Genomic DNA, 15,627 nt, shown 5'->3' on the forward strand with positions numbered 1-15,627 from the left:
TATTTTATCAGTTTTTAACATAAAAGTTTTTCGGAAAAACACCCGGACTGCGCACGCAAAATCGAGGAAGTCTAAAATGAGGTATTTGAGGCTTTGAAACACAGAATTACGTAGTAAAACACTAGATGACCTATCGGATCATCAGAAGGAGTATTATGGGAGTATCGAACAACGACCAAATCAAGAACGGGGGAGACTCCTTTCTCTCTTGTATACGAAGTAGAAGCCTTGATCCCGGTGGAAGTAGGAGAACATACCCTGAGATATTTTCGGGTAGATGAAGAATAAACAACGAAGCACTATTGGTCAAATTAGAGCTGCTCGACGAATGCAAGGACTTGGAGCATATAAGGATGGCAGTCCAAAAATAGTGAATGGAAATATATAATAATCGAAGAGCCAATCTCCATTATTTCAAAGTAGGAGACTTGGTTTTAAGGAATGTAACTCAAGACACGTGGGAGCTCAATGCAGGAAAGCTGGATCCAATGTGGGAAGGCCCTATGAAGTTTGAGCTATCATCGAGAAAGGGTCATACGAGTTGGAAAATCAAAACAGAGTAAAGTTGCCGAGCAAGTGGAATGTGGCACACCTCAAAAGACATTATTGCTTATTAGAACCGCCTATACTGAAAGAATGTGCTGCACTCTTTTCCCCTTCGCCGAGTTTTTTTCCTAATTGGGTTTTTCTGGCAAGGTTTTTAACGAGGTAGCAACGGAAATCATACTACGAAGGAAGCTTCTTCAGCAGAAATAAGACCTTTAAATGAGAAGGCATGTAAGCAACGAGCCACTATGGAGTGGTCAAATAATCTTTTTCTTAGTACCAAAGTTCCTACCTGGAGTAAAGTTTGCTATCAGGCTAAAAGTTACCCGACCATTGACGAGTGCAAGCCACTGGGGATTGTTAGATTACCTTTCGCTCAATAGCAAAATTCCTAAGGGGAAGTGGAGCTTGTTATCGAACTTAAGGTTATCCAACCATTCATTAGTGGAATCTTCAAAGGAGAAAAGCTTCCAGTGTTCAAATTCGCATTCTGCGCATTCGAACATTGGGAGGATAATATAAGAATACGACAACAATGACTGCCATATCGACCGGGACTACAAAATCCGAAAATAAAGTTGTATCATCAGGACCAGGGATTCTGCGACCAGCCTCGTAGAAACAAATTGTACAAGTTAGCCACAAGTAATGGCCTTTTATTTTTATCTTGTTTGTTGCCCGAATGATAAATTAATTTTATCATTTGAAAGTTAAACAAGTACTTTAAGTGCTAGTGCCGTAGGACACGTCCTCTTCATAAGCACCGTAAACATAAGAGGGCCCTCTCTTATGAAACCCTCACGATAATTGGAAGAACTTATGCTTGGATTCCAAATTCTATCGGGGGGAAATACACCCAAAGCTTCGCATAACTCGACGCAAAAAAGTAAAACTTGTGCAATATTTAAACAAAAAGTACGCAAAGAGAAAAACTTGCGCGATACTTAAACGAAAACATACTTCTATATACAACTAGTGTGCCAAGAAGCACAAGTAAACAACTATGGGAAAGAAAAGAAAAGTTAAAAGAAAGCAAATAAGCTAAACTACAGCACCCCCGGAATCTAAAGAAGAGAAGCATCTACACCCCCAGGAGAAGTAGGCAGATCTGCCGTTTGCTCAAGATTTTTGCCTTCACCATCTTGGCCTTCAACATTATCCCCTTTCGCTTCTTCTTCAATTCCCAAAAACTCGGAAGCGGAACCAGAAGAGTTGGTAGCATCTGGTTGGACCATGCGATCTTGGTATCAAAATCAATGACACCCGCTTTGGCCTCTTCCAAGATTTTTCTCCTCATGCTATACATAGAATATGTTTTTTCAACAATGAGGGAGGATGTTCGACGCTGAAGCTCTTCCTTAATCTGGTCAACCTTGGTCAAATGATTATTCCTCTATGACCTAATAGCTTTAAGGCTAGCATCAAGGTCATGGATAGCGGACTTAAAAACTATATTATTCTCTATAACCCTCTTATGACTCTCTTCCAACCGGGCATACATCCCCTCAGCAGCAGCAACTTCTATAGCTTTGGAGTTCAAGGCTACCTCCAAATTATTCAATCTTTCAATAAAGGCAGCCTCACGATCAGATGCAGCATGAACGACATTCTGAACCTCAACCCACTTTGCCGTAGCTTTTACAAATTGTACCCTTAACAGGGGGTCACTACCTCTTAATCGCTTTGCTTAAACGAGCCTCCAACTCAACGGCCTCAGCAGCTTGTGCTCCCAGTTCCGGGAGGCGAGCAACAATTTGATCTCGCTCGGCCAACAATTGATCCCTCTCGGAGGTGAGTTTCTCCATATCAAGGATCAACCTCTGAAGGCCCTCGGAAGCAAGGTTGTTAGCCTGCAAAATAGAAGTACAAACTAAAAATCCTGCCATAACAAAGATAGAAGAAACAACAGAGGAAACAAAGATTGTACTGCCGCTGCGTTGTGCATGGCATTATTTACCATACACTCTCCCGATAGAGATTGTGTTTTATTCCTATCCTTTTCTGAAACCAGAGGCATCATATAATTAGCAAGTTACACCAGCCGAGACAACATATGGAATTTGTAGAAACTGAGAAGGAAACACTCCTCATCCTCCGAGGATTTTCGGAGGGGGCAGAATAATTATGCCCCAAATTCCCATGAATAGAGGATTGCGGAAGAGGAACATCCTCCTTTCTGATGACTGTGTTTGGTGAAGATGATATAGCAATTGCTGGTGGCGAAGGCATTGGCTAATAAGGAGATAAAAATGATAGCGTTGTAGGTTAAGAGGCAGCTACGCCAAAAGTAGTGATAGTTGTTGGTTGCTCATCAAGAGAAGATGGGAGAGACCTAGTACCCAACCTCACGGTACCGGGAACAATGACTGGGACTCAAAAGAGAGAGTTACTATCTTTCACTGCATCATATTCCACCAGAGCGATGGGACATCGTCCTCGGTTGGTGTAACTAGCTCAACAGATTGACGCATTTTCTTGAGCTGATGAAGGTCGTTGTCTTCTATGTAGAGAAGCCCCCTTATCACTGTCTCCTCCATCATCATAGATTATCACAGTGTCAATGGTTGGCTCGGGGATGATGCTCATCACCACAACCTTCACAGATGGCTTGGGCGAGGCATTTTCCGGCTTTTTATTTTTTACCTCGGTCGTGGAGGAACATCGCCTTTTTGTGTATTGTTATTCGACCAGGGACTCCAAGAAGAAGTACTTGCACCGAAAGCAGGACCAATGATGCCCGTTTAGGAAAAGCCTCCTGCAGCAACCTCACCGCATCAGCACGATCAACCAAAATGTCCTCCTCAAGGACGATAACAGAGCCTTGCGGAGGACCTGAATTCAAAAAGATATGTTCAACCTGCCATGATTTTTGGTTTTCCACCCGTATTTAAGGGCCAATTCTTTCTACTTACTGGTCTTAGGCATAGTAACATCCAAAATCTTCTAGACTCGCTGGTACAAGTCTTTAACCCTTTATGGTGTCCACCAAGTTGCTTCAATAGTAAAAGAAGAAGGATCAATAATAGCATGGGACAATCTTTAACTAGAAGGAAAAGGCAAATGAGGAACTTACGAGTACGGTTCTATGATTCAGAAAAGGATGGAGTCGTGGCTAGAATGATGTCCCAGGTGGCAGCCGCAACGAACCGCTTCATCCATCCACGGTCGTTACCATCGTCAATGCTGGTTAATAAAGCATGGTGACCACATTTACTGAAATTTATCATTCCCCCACAAAAAAATCTTGGGAAATAAAGGTTATTCAGTCGAGCCATAAATAGTTCATCTCCCGTCTCCTCGCATAGACACGCTGAAGACAAGCAACAATCCGCCATATAGAAGGGCTCACCTGTGCCAAGCATACTTGGTAAAAGAGGCAAAACTCCAAGATAACAGAGTCAAGCCCCCCGCTTAATGAGAACATGCCCAAAGTGAAGGGGTACGTATAAACATACGTAAAACCCTTCTTGTAGAAGGTTAACCACTCTGCTAGGTCAGGAGAGATGATGTTCAAATTGACAACTATAGTTTTCCTTCACAACAGGGATGCTAGAAAGACAGATAGAAGAAGGATATACGCCAACAACCGATGTGCGGGGGTTTGCAGAAGGGTACTTCTCTTCAAAGTCCTTAGTTGTAGTAAGCTTTCTGGGAATACCGGTGCTCACCGTGGGAGGAGCAACGCCATCCGTACTTTCTTTGTTCTTTGAAGCACTGCAATTCCTATAAGAGGATGTCATTGTTATCATAAGAGAATAAGGGTTTTTTCTATGAAGAAGAAGATTAAAGAAAGTGTAAAACAAGTGTGAGTCGAGTAAAGAGAGTTTGAGAGAGTTTATAAAATTATGAAGTGTAAAAGGATAAGATTTATGCGTATAAGTAAAGGAATAGACGGCTAAAATCGAGGCCATAATTACCTCGGTAACCGGCAAAAGTATTGCTGAATCATGGAAAGACGCGTGTTTGGGGCATTTAATGCGGAGACACGTTCGTATAATCAACCGTCAGAAACTCTTCAGAGGGAGTCAGAGAATTTCCCGCCACGAAAGGTATTTTCACCAACTTTTCGGTGACACAAGGATGTGCCACCAGAAAGCAGGGGAACTATCTGTATAGGGTAAAATATATTCATAGTAAATGATCAAATAATAAAGCGACACATGGAGCTGAAGGGACAATTATCGCGTTTGTTCCCGAAGGGAATGATGTTCATAAAAGTGAAATAACTGTCGGCTACCCGGTGACATTTAATGAAGAATATTCTATAATATTAATTACGCAGTCCGTTAAAGAGAATATGTCATTCATTGCCTATTGTTACACGTTCTTCAATGGCTCCCATAATTATCATTAAAGAAGGGCTTGGTCCTAGGACCTTGTTCCGTAGAAATAACTATAAATAGTGAGCTCAACTGCCATTGTAAAGGAGAGAATTTTCTGACAAGATTATGCTATACATTGTTCAAAGCTCAATAATATTTTATTATTTTGCTTATTAATATCGTTACTTCTGCCTCCGGAAGCTCAGCTCCCGAAAACAAGATCTCTACTGTCTTATCTTGATTTTAGCGTAAACTTTTACATTCTTGTTTAATTCATTTATTATTTTTGGGATCAAAATGATTCACTTGTCTATAAACCATGTATAAATTCAAGAAAAAATTTCACATAAAAATAACTGGGCTCCCTACTTTTCAATTTTATAGACCATATTTCAATTTACAACTAACTAGCCCAAAAAATAATAGGCTAAGATTTAACATCAAATTTCAATAGGTTCTCGATATTACTATTCAATTTTTAAAAAAGATTGCTCAAGCTTTTAAGTTAATTTTCGAATCACTAACTGTGACACAAAATATTAATGCAACAAACCAAATTCATTTGTGTGGTAAAAATTAAATTTTTAACAAGCTTAAATATGTGGGTTTAAATTTTGAATTAGATTTTGTGAGATATTTGAAGTGGGTGTTATTTAGACTTGTTAGAAATAGAATAAGGAGGATGTATATAAAATTTGAAGTCATTTAATAGAGATTTGGATTGGTTTTGAACAAGAATTGCAATTGAAAATCGTGGAAGAGTTTGTTTACAAACGCTTGTATAAAATGTGTTTATACACTCATATACACTATTATACAATATAATTATACAAAAAAATAAATTCGTCTTCTTCATTGCGTCTTTTCTGAAATTTTACTTAAATCTTGCTCAAATCTACTCCAAATCACTTCAAATTTAAATTTTGAACTCCTTTTGATATTTTTAATTAATTGGAAGAACACCCAATTCAAACAACTAACAAACTCAAAAAATTCTATTTTCGAAAGCGAAGCTTTGAATGGCCTTCAATGGTGGACTTCTACTCTTCATTTTTATTACATTACATTCAGGAGACACATGGGGAGAAGCAGCAATGGCGAACGACCCCTTGAAGCATATGTAGAAGATGTGAGAAGAAGAGAGAGTGCAAGCCAAAAAAATAAATGAATTACCGTTACTAATTTACTTTGCGTTAATGGGTGCAAAGAAAATTTTAAAATATGTATAACCTGGGTCAAACCAGGTTAGGGCTTCAAATATGGGTCATTTTCGGATGAGCTATAGGCCCAAGTGATATCTGTTATAATTTTCTCTAAATTTAACTGTACCGTGTACGGGTAAACAATGTAAGAGGGAAATGAAAACATAATTACAACAATAATAACTGCGCTTCAATCTGAGGTAATTGGGGTCGGCGATATGAATCATCATTTCTTTCATTTAGCTCAACTCATACATAACAAACACGAAAATAAATAATATAAAAAGGGCAAGTAATTAATATAATATATATATATATATATATATATATATATATATATATATATATTCACACTAATATATTGACCTTTATGCCCTTGGTCGACCTCCTCTTCTCTCTTCTATATATATATATATATATATATATATATATATATATTATAATAGTAGCAACCCCTAAACTAAAAAATTAAATTACTTAAATACCCTTCTAATAATATATTAATATTAATATTTGTTAAAAAATGTGTAAATAGAAAGAAGAAAACTTATGTGTCTATTCATTTATAAGGTTGTGTTACTTCATATTATTGACTACCTAGCCATTACTATATAATGAGAAAAATATTTCTTCTAAAATACATTCTGCCAAATCTTATTTTACCAGTGCCTTCTTCAACAAGATACCCCGCTTATGAAAATCTGACACAAAATTAATTCATGAATGAGAAAAGATTCATGTAATTTGCGAGTTTAAAGTGCCTCTTTGAATTGTTTCACTAAATGATACGGCACGTGCCCTGACGATTATATTAGGTATCAGTAAGGAAATTCTCTTGAAAGCAAATAAAGAGAATCTTTTTGCCGCATATTTGGTTGAATAGAACCCGACAAATAAGGACATGGGATCATATTTAACAAAATTCCAAAAGAAAAATATCAAGGAACAATACAAAGAAAACACTGAAGAAAAGAGAGACGGTTACTTTTAAAGCCATTTAAGATCTCATGCTCGCTTCTACCGAGCTTGTCTAATAAATTCAAAGCCACTTCTTCTTTGCCAAAGTTGTGGCTTATTAATGGGATTTCACATAAATAAATTTAACAAATGTGGAGGTTAATATATATATTCTACAAAGACATTCCACAAGAAAAGAAATTGAAAGTGTGGAAGGTCAAGAAATTAAAGGAGAGCTATGGAACTAATTCTGAAATGTTGTAAAATTGTGCCTTGCCTTCTAAAACGTAAAGCAAGAATGCATGAAATGGTGCCAATACGGTAGGATAGGCCAATACACAAAGGAAAAGCACACATCTTTTCTATGAATGTGAAAGGTACAGTAGTAACGGAATATTGTGCGGCTTCAAGAATACTTATGAGAAATGGCTTTAATAATATTGGATTGACAAAATTGATCACAACACAATTCACAACAATGGATCAAGAAGAAAGCAAGCAAAATTTGATTTTACTTTCTTAACTTTACTATTAATTATTTATGAATTTAATTTCTGACTTTTGTGATTTTTGTGAAATTTCTTTCCATAAAATGTTACGTTATATGATTCATTTGTGATGATCTAGGAATGTTAGGAAATGAATGCTAAGTTAAGAATTACATATTTGAACTATAATTAGTTATTTTGTGCCACTATAAATAATCATACAACTACGTTGCATGCATAATGTCATATATATTGGAAAATCCTTTCAGGTTTGTCGAACGAATGACATGAAGCATCTTAGTTGAAGGATTATCTTTGTACTCAACATATTGTAACGATCCTGCCAGTCGTTTTGTGTATTGTAGCGTCGCTCCCTCATTTATTGCTTCTTTTAATCTTAATCGTGGTTATATGACTTGTCGGGGTGGTTGGTTTGGTTTCGGGGAAGTTCGAAGTGAATTGGGGAACTTATAGCCTGTTTGGCCAAGCGAGAAGTGTTTATTCTCAAAAGTACTTTTGGTGAGAAGCAGTTTGTATTTGGCCAAACTTTTAAAAACTGCTTCTAAGGTTTTTTTTCCTCAAAAATACTTTTCCAAAACGTTCTTTTGGAGAGAAGCTACTTTTTCTGCTTCTCCAAAATTGCTTCTACTTCTCCTCAAAAGAACTTTTTTTTCTTCCAAAAGCTTGGCCAAACACTCCAAATTTGAAAAAGAGCACTTTTCTGAAAACGTGCTTTTAGGATTGGAGAACCTTGACCAAATAGGCTATTACTCCGAAATAGAGTTTTGATGGTTCCGATAGTTTCGTACGATGATTTTGGACTTAGGAGTATGTCCGGATATTGATTTAGCGTTCCGTAGTCGTTTTGGCTTGAATTAGCGAAAGTTGAAAACTAGAAGGTTTGGAAGGTTTAACCGAGATTTGACTTTGTTGATACCAGGCTCGAATTTTGGTTCCGGGAGTTAGAGTAGGTCTTATGTGTCATTTATGACTTGTGTACAACATTCAAGATCAATCGGCGTTGGTTTTGTATGGTTCGGCATTGGTTTTAGAAGTTGGAGATTCATTAGTTTCGTTAGGCTTGAATTGGGGTGCAATTTGTGTTTTTTATGTCGTTTGATATGATTTGAGTTGTTTGAATTGTTTGAATTGGTTCTGTGATAATCATGATCCGGGTGGATTCATATACAGTGTTGGTATCAAGTCTTGTATTATCTGTGTAATTCTTACTTGTTAGAGTAATTGAACTTTAATTTATGTTAAAAATCATGTTTAGGTTATGTGCATAATCGGTTGAGACCTAATGAGGTTAATTCTATTGTTTTGAGTTATCTCCTTTAACTGCAATTATGTACTCAGTCATGATTCTTTATTTGCATATCATATCTTAGTCTCTGTTATCATACATTGTTAAATCACATATTATTATCGTTTGGGCTGAGTGGTACGAGATCGTGAGCCCTTGAGACTTGAGAGATTGATGACTGAGGTAGGCCTAAGAGCCGGGTTGTGAGTGTTATTATGGATCGGGTTGAATGGCGCAACATGCCTTATTAGCTTATTTATTATTGTGGATGTGTATGCATGCCACAGTAGGCCTTATATGCTTTATGTTAGCGCTTGGGCAGGATCCGCCCCTCCGGAGTCTGATATACCAGCAATGAGCGCATGTATAGTGATATATATTAATATACATGTGCTTTGGTGAGGCGCATTAATGATAGACACCCATACAGTATTGAGTAAATGCGTGTGGATGAGTGGGTATTTGAGATGGACATATTGAGTACTCTAAGAGTGTGAGTACCTGGGAATATCACTGTGATACCTTACTTTTGACATGCATATTTGACACGTAGGCATAGAGATATAATATTCCTCATGCTAGCTATACTTGATTTGTTCTATTCAGTGTTGGTCTTTAATTGTGAACTTGAAAGCTAAATTTCTGTACAATGAACGAGCTTAATTTGCATGTTTTCTAAGTTATTTACTGTCGTTGTCATTATCTTACCTATGTTGTCATTTTATTGGTTCTGACTGTATCCTTTTGAGCTCGTCACTCCTTTCAACCTAAGGGTAGTCCTGTTACTTATTGAGTACATTAGGTCGGTTGTACTTATACTACACACTGCATTTCCTATACAGATCTAGGCATACCTGGATGCGGTGATTGCTTGATCGGTGCCAATACTTGCTTGGAGACTTCAAGGTAGCTTCTATGATGTCCGCAAACCTTGACTCTCTTTTCTTTTATTTTCTTCTGTACTGTCTATTATTTTGACAGTCGTAATAGAGTTTTGGTTTATGTTGATACTTAGTAGTGCTAATGTACTCGTTGATACTAGATTTTAGGATGGTGGTAGTAGCATTCAATTGTGTTTATCATAAATTTATGAGATTTTCCACTGTTGAGTTTATTAAAGCATGTTGTTTTCAAATATTTAGTTGTTATATGATTTTCGGCTTTCCTAGGAAGTATGTTAGGTGCCATCACGATAGGTTGAGATTTTGGGTCGTGACAAGTTTGTATTAGAGCACTGGGTTGCTTAGGTCTCGTGAGCCATGAGCAGGTTTAGTAAAATCTGGCGGATCGATACAGAGACGTCTGTACTTATTTTCGAGTGGCTACCGAATCATTGGGAAATTTCATGTTCTTTTACTCTTGTCGTGCTGATTTGTTGATTCTGGAATCTGAACTTCTACTCTTCTATTCTCTCACTGATGGTGAGGACACATATGACCGGATCAGACGATCGGCCACGAGTACCATCAGTTATGGTTTTGAGTGGCTAGGGCCGCAAAAGTGGCCGAGGTGCGGCTCATACTACAGCTAGAGCAAGACCTATGGATCCCCCAGCTGCTCCAGCTAAGGAGCAGATACCAGATGTTGTTGAGCCGGTGGGACCATCTCATGCACCAGATACGCCCATTGTGATTCCGTGTCTTCAAGAGGCCTTAGCCCAGATTTTAACTTTGTGCACGAGCCTGGCTCAGGCAGTTTCAGTTCCAGCTACACAAGCTACTTCACAGGCCGGGGGAGGGGCTCTGACTCCCGTCGCCCATACTACAGAGCAAGTAGAGCAGGGATTCCAGACACCGGGGGTACTACCAGCCCAGCTCATTGCTGTAACTCGAGCCAGGTTGGCCCACCTATGAGTGATGAGGACTAGGAGAGACTAGAGCGCTTTGGGAGGCTCAAGCCTCTAGAATTTAGTGGGAGATAGTTAGAGTATGCTCCGAATTTTATAGACAGGTGCCAACATATCCTTTGCACAACGGGTATCTTCAAGGCCATGTGGGTTGCATTCACTACTTTCAGATGACAGGGGCAACCTACAAATGGTTGAAGGCCTACGAGTTGAGCAGACTAGCCGGCGTTGCACCACTTACGTGGCATGAGTTCTCAGTTCTCTTATTAGAGAAGTTTGTCCCACAAACTCGTAGAGAGGAGTTGGGTAGGCAGTTTGAGTAGCTACGCCATAAGGGTGTGACAATGACTTAGTATGAGATGCAGTTTGCAGATTTGGCTCATCATGCAGTGTGGTTGGTTCCTTTAAAGAGAGAGAGAGGATCATGAGGTTCATTGATGGCCTCAACTATAGATTACGCTTAACTTTGGCTCGAGAGGCCGAGACAGATATTAGGTTTGACCAGGTAGTCGAGATTGCTATGCTCTTGAAGTCGGTTCGGAGGCTTGAGTGCGAGGAGCGGGAGGGCAAGAGGCCCCATATTTTATGTGGTTTGGTGGTACCTCATCTAGAGGCCAATCAAATCATAGTGGGGGTCGTCCTTATAGGCCAGCTTAGTTCATCATGGTGTATCATCTTGTCATGGTTCTCACAGTGCTCGTCCGAGTCAGTCATCTTTCAGTGCTCTCCCAGTTCAGAGTTCATCCCTGCTCCATTAGTTCAGTGTTTGTTTGTACCAGTTTATTCTAGTGTCTATTTTGGTTCTCAGGGTCCAGTTCAGTCCCCACCGCCATTTGTAGATCGAGGTTGCTACGAGTTTGGAGTGTTGGGGCATGTGAGGAGGTATTGCCCCCGTAGTATGGGAGGTCTAGTTATGCACCAATTACTTCACCACCCGCTCAACCAGCTTGGGGTGGGACTCAAGCAGTTTAGGGTCGCCCTAAAGGGGTAGGTCGGTCAGGTGGTGGTCAGGATCGATGCTATGCCTTTCCCGCCAAGCCAGAGGTAGTCGCTTCAGATACAGTGATCACAGGTATATTTTTAGTGTGCCATAGGGACACTTCAGTATTATTGAACCCTAGTTCCACTTATTCATATGTATCATTGTACTTTGCTCATTATTTGGATATGCCTTGTGATTCTTTAGTTATGCATGTTGTTGTATCTATGCCGACGAGTGATTCTATTATTTTCGACCGTGTTTATGGATCATGTGTGGTAACTATTGGAGTATTGGAGACAATAGCTCATCATTTACTACTTATTATGATTGACTTTGATGTGATTTTAGGAATGGATTGGTTTTCACCATGTCATGCTATTCTGGATTGTCACGCTAAGACCATGACGTTGGCGATGCTGTGATTGCCTAGGATTGAGTGGAGAGGTTCCCTGGATTATATTCCTAGTAGAGTGATTTCATACTTGAAGACTCAATGGATAACGGAGAGGGGATGTTTGGCATATTTAGTCTTTGTGAGGGATGTTGGTGCTGATAGTCCTTACATTGATTCTGTTCCGGTAGTGCGAGATTTTCCAAATGTATTTCCTATAGGCCTATAGGGCAAGCCACCCGACAGGAATATTGATTTTGGTATTGACTTGGTGCCGCACATTCAAACCATCTCTACTCCTTCGTATCATATGGCAACAGTAGAGTTGAAGGAATTGGAAGAGCAACTTCAGGAGCTATATGATACAAGATTCATTAGGCCTAGTATGTCACCTTGAGTGCATAGATTTTGTTCGTGATGAAGAATGATGGTACTATGTGGATGTGTATTGGTTATAGACAATTGAAAAAAGTTATAATTAAGAACAAGTACCCGCTACCGCGCATTGATTACCTATTCGACCAGCTATAGGGTGTTAGAGTGTTTTCAAAGATTGATTTGAGGTCTGGTAATCATCAGCTGATGATTCAGGATTCTGATATTCTGAAGACGGCATTCATGACCTGCTATGGTCACTACAAGTTCCTCGTGATGTCTTTTGGGCTAAACAATTCCCCAACATCATTTGCGCATTTGATGAACATTGTATTCCAGCCATATCTTGATTATTTTGTCATAGTATTCATTGATGATATACTGCTATACTCACGCAGCTAAGAGGATCACGAGCAACATCTGAGGATTGTACTCCAGAAGTTGAGGGAAAAGAAGCTATATGCTAAATTCTCCAAGTGTGAGTTTTGGCTTGATTCTGTGGCGTTCTTGGGGCATGCGGTGTCCAGTGAGGGGATCAAGGTGGATCTGAAGAAGATTGAGGTAGTTCAAATTAAGGCAGTTCAGAGTTGGTTCGGACCGTCTTCAGCTACTGAGATTTGGAATTTTCTTGGCTTGGCCGGATACTATCGCCATTTTGTGGAGGGTTTCTCGTTGACAGTGCACCTTTGATTAGATTGAACCAGAAAGGTGCCCATTCAGGTGGTCTAATGAGTATAAGGAGAGCTTTCAGAAGCTCAAGACTGCCTTGAACATAGCTCCAGTTCAAGTTTTGCCTTCAGCGTCGGTTTCATATACTCTTTATTGTGATGCTTCTCAGATTGGTATTGGGTGTGTTTTGATGTAGGAGGTTAGCGTGATTGCTTATGCTTCGCGGCAGTTGAATACCCATGAGAAGAACTACCCCATTCATGATTTAGAATTGGCAGCCATTGTTCATGCATTGATGATTTAAAGGCATTATCTCTATGACATGTCTTGTGAGGTAATTACATATCATCTAAATCTACAACACTTGTTTAAGCCGAAGGATCTAAATTTGAGGTGTCGGAGATGGTTAGAGCTATTAAAAGGCTATGATATCGCCATTGTGTATCATCCTAGTGAGGCCAATATGGTGGCCGATGCCTTGAGTGGAAAGGCCGTGATTATGGGTAGCCTTGCATATATTCCAGTTAGTGAGAGACCGCTAGCATAAGATGTTCAGGCTTTGGCCAATCAGTTCCTGTGGTTGGATGTTTTGGAGCCTAGTTGGGTTCTAGCTTGCGTGGTTTCTCGGTCTTCTTTGTATGAGCACATCAGAGAGCGTCAATATGATGACCCCCATTTGGTTGTCCTTAAGAACACAGTGTTGCACCGTGATGCCAATGATGTTTCTATTGGAGATGATAGGTTCTTGCGGATACAGTGTCAGATTTGGGTGCATAATGTTGATGTATTGCTTGAGTTAATACTTGAGGAGACCCACAGTTCGCGATATTCCATTTATCCAGGTGCCGCCAAGATGTATCAGGACTTGAGGCAATACTATTGGTGGAGAAGAATGATGAAAGACATAGTGAAATACAAGCATCAAAGGCCGGGCAGTTTGCTTCAGAGACTTGAGATTCCTGAGTGGAAATTGGAGCATGTTACCATGGACTTCTTTGTTGGGCTCCCACGAGAGAATCCATGAGGCTAATAAGGAAAATTTTCTGCTATCTCACGCAGTTTGTACATGATCACGATAAAAAAACAAAAATATTGTGCGTGGAATATTTAAGTTATATGCATTGATTGTACAAATATGTTTATACTATGATTAAATTTAACCACTCATAGCTAGCATGTTATTTCTCTTTAACCAGAGAACTTCAAAATCCAATAAATTTTGATAGTAGACATGTTTTAATTTTTTTGACGCAAACAACATGGTAATCAAAAGGAAAGGGAAGGGGTGGCAAACTTGGTTTAGGGACAAAGCTTGTCTCAAAACACAAAAGAATGCACGTTCATGAATAAATAATATGAAAATTCTAAGTGTCTGCTTGAGCCATATTGGGTGTAAGTTGATTTTTCCTATAAAATTTATTTCCTTGTATGTATGATCTTTTCACCAACCAAAATCCATTTAGTCACGATGACATTGTTTGCCCTAAAATTTGGATAACAATTAAACTTATATTGTGATTTAAGGATATGTGATTTCACCCAATACCAATTGATAAATGAGAAAGTAGATGAGTGAATTTAACTATAAAATAAACCAAACCAGTGTATTTGCTGAACCTCAGTACAGTACCTCAAACCATGAATGCATGTCAGTGGGCGATCGACCACTAGTGCCGTCGAACTGTCATCGTAAATCTATAAATATGGCTTCTTTTTGTTGATTCAAATTTTACTTTCATCTTCATCAGTTCTTCTAAGCCTTTAACCCTCTTAATCTCTTCTATTTCATCACTCCTTAGGCCATCTCTGCTAGTTTTGAACCACTAGAACTTACTTCTTTCCTCTTTCTACTACTCATATAATGGCAAAAACATTCAAAACCGTTCCACAAAGGGAAAAAACTTCCTCTTCTTCTTTACGGCCGGCGGGCGATAAAACGCCGGCAGAGCCGCTCCCTGGGGAATATGTTCCCGGCCTGTGTGTTCTAAAATATGACTTCAAAGTCGAGAATCCTCCATCGGTCCATGGCTGGTGTGAGCACGTATTGAGGTATATCTACTCGATAACGGTGGGATATCTCGAGGATGTCAAAAGGGATTGCAACTGGGGGATAAAGTTGTAGAGATCCCTTCTCCTGAAGAAAGCTTTACTACCCACGTGGAAGGGTATCTAAGTATTTACAATCCTTTCATGTCTGGTCCCCCTGATTCGGGCATCATTGACTTTTGCCGTCAATATCAAAAGTGACTCTAGGCCAAATACACCCTTTTTTTGGCGCATCGTGATTATGCTCAGATTCTTCACCAACAAAGTTGAGGGGTTGTCGTTCATCCTCGACCACCTCATCAGGTTATACAACCCTCGAATCTTTCTAGGGTTGATCAAACTGCAACATCGAGCGATCAAGGTATTATTCTTGAGTATCGACAAGGAGAAGGACCGGGGGTTGATGGGTCGATTTGTTCGGGTAAGGATTTGTGACCTTATCCCAAAGGAGAAAATGCCATTTCCCGAGAAATGGAACCCGAAGCGTAAGTAACACT

The sequence above is a fragment of the Nicotiana tabacum genome, chromosome 15 (assembly GCF_000715075.1).
Source record: "Nicotiana tabacum cultivar K326 chromosome 15, ASM71507v2, whole genome shotgun sequence".
Taxonomy (NCBI): Eukaryota; Viridiplantae; Streptophyta; class Magnoliopsida; order Solanales; family Solanaceae; genus Nicotiana; species Nicotiana tabacum.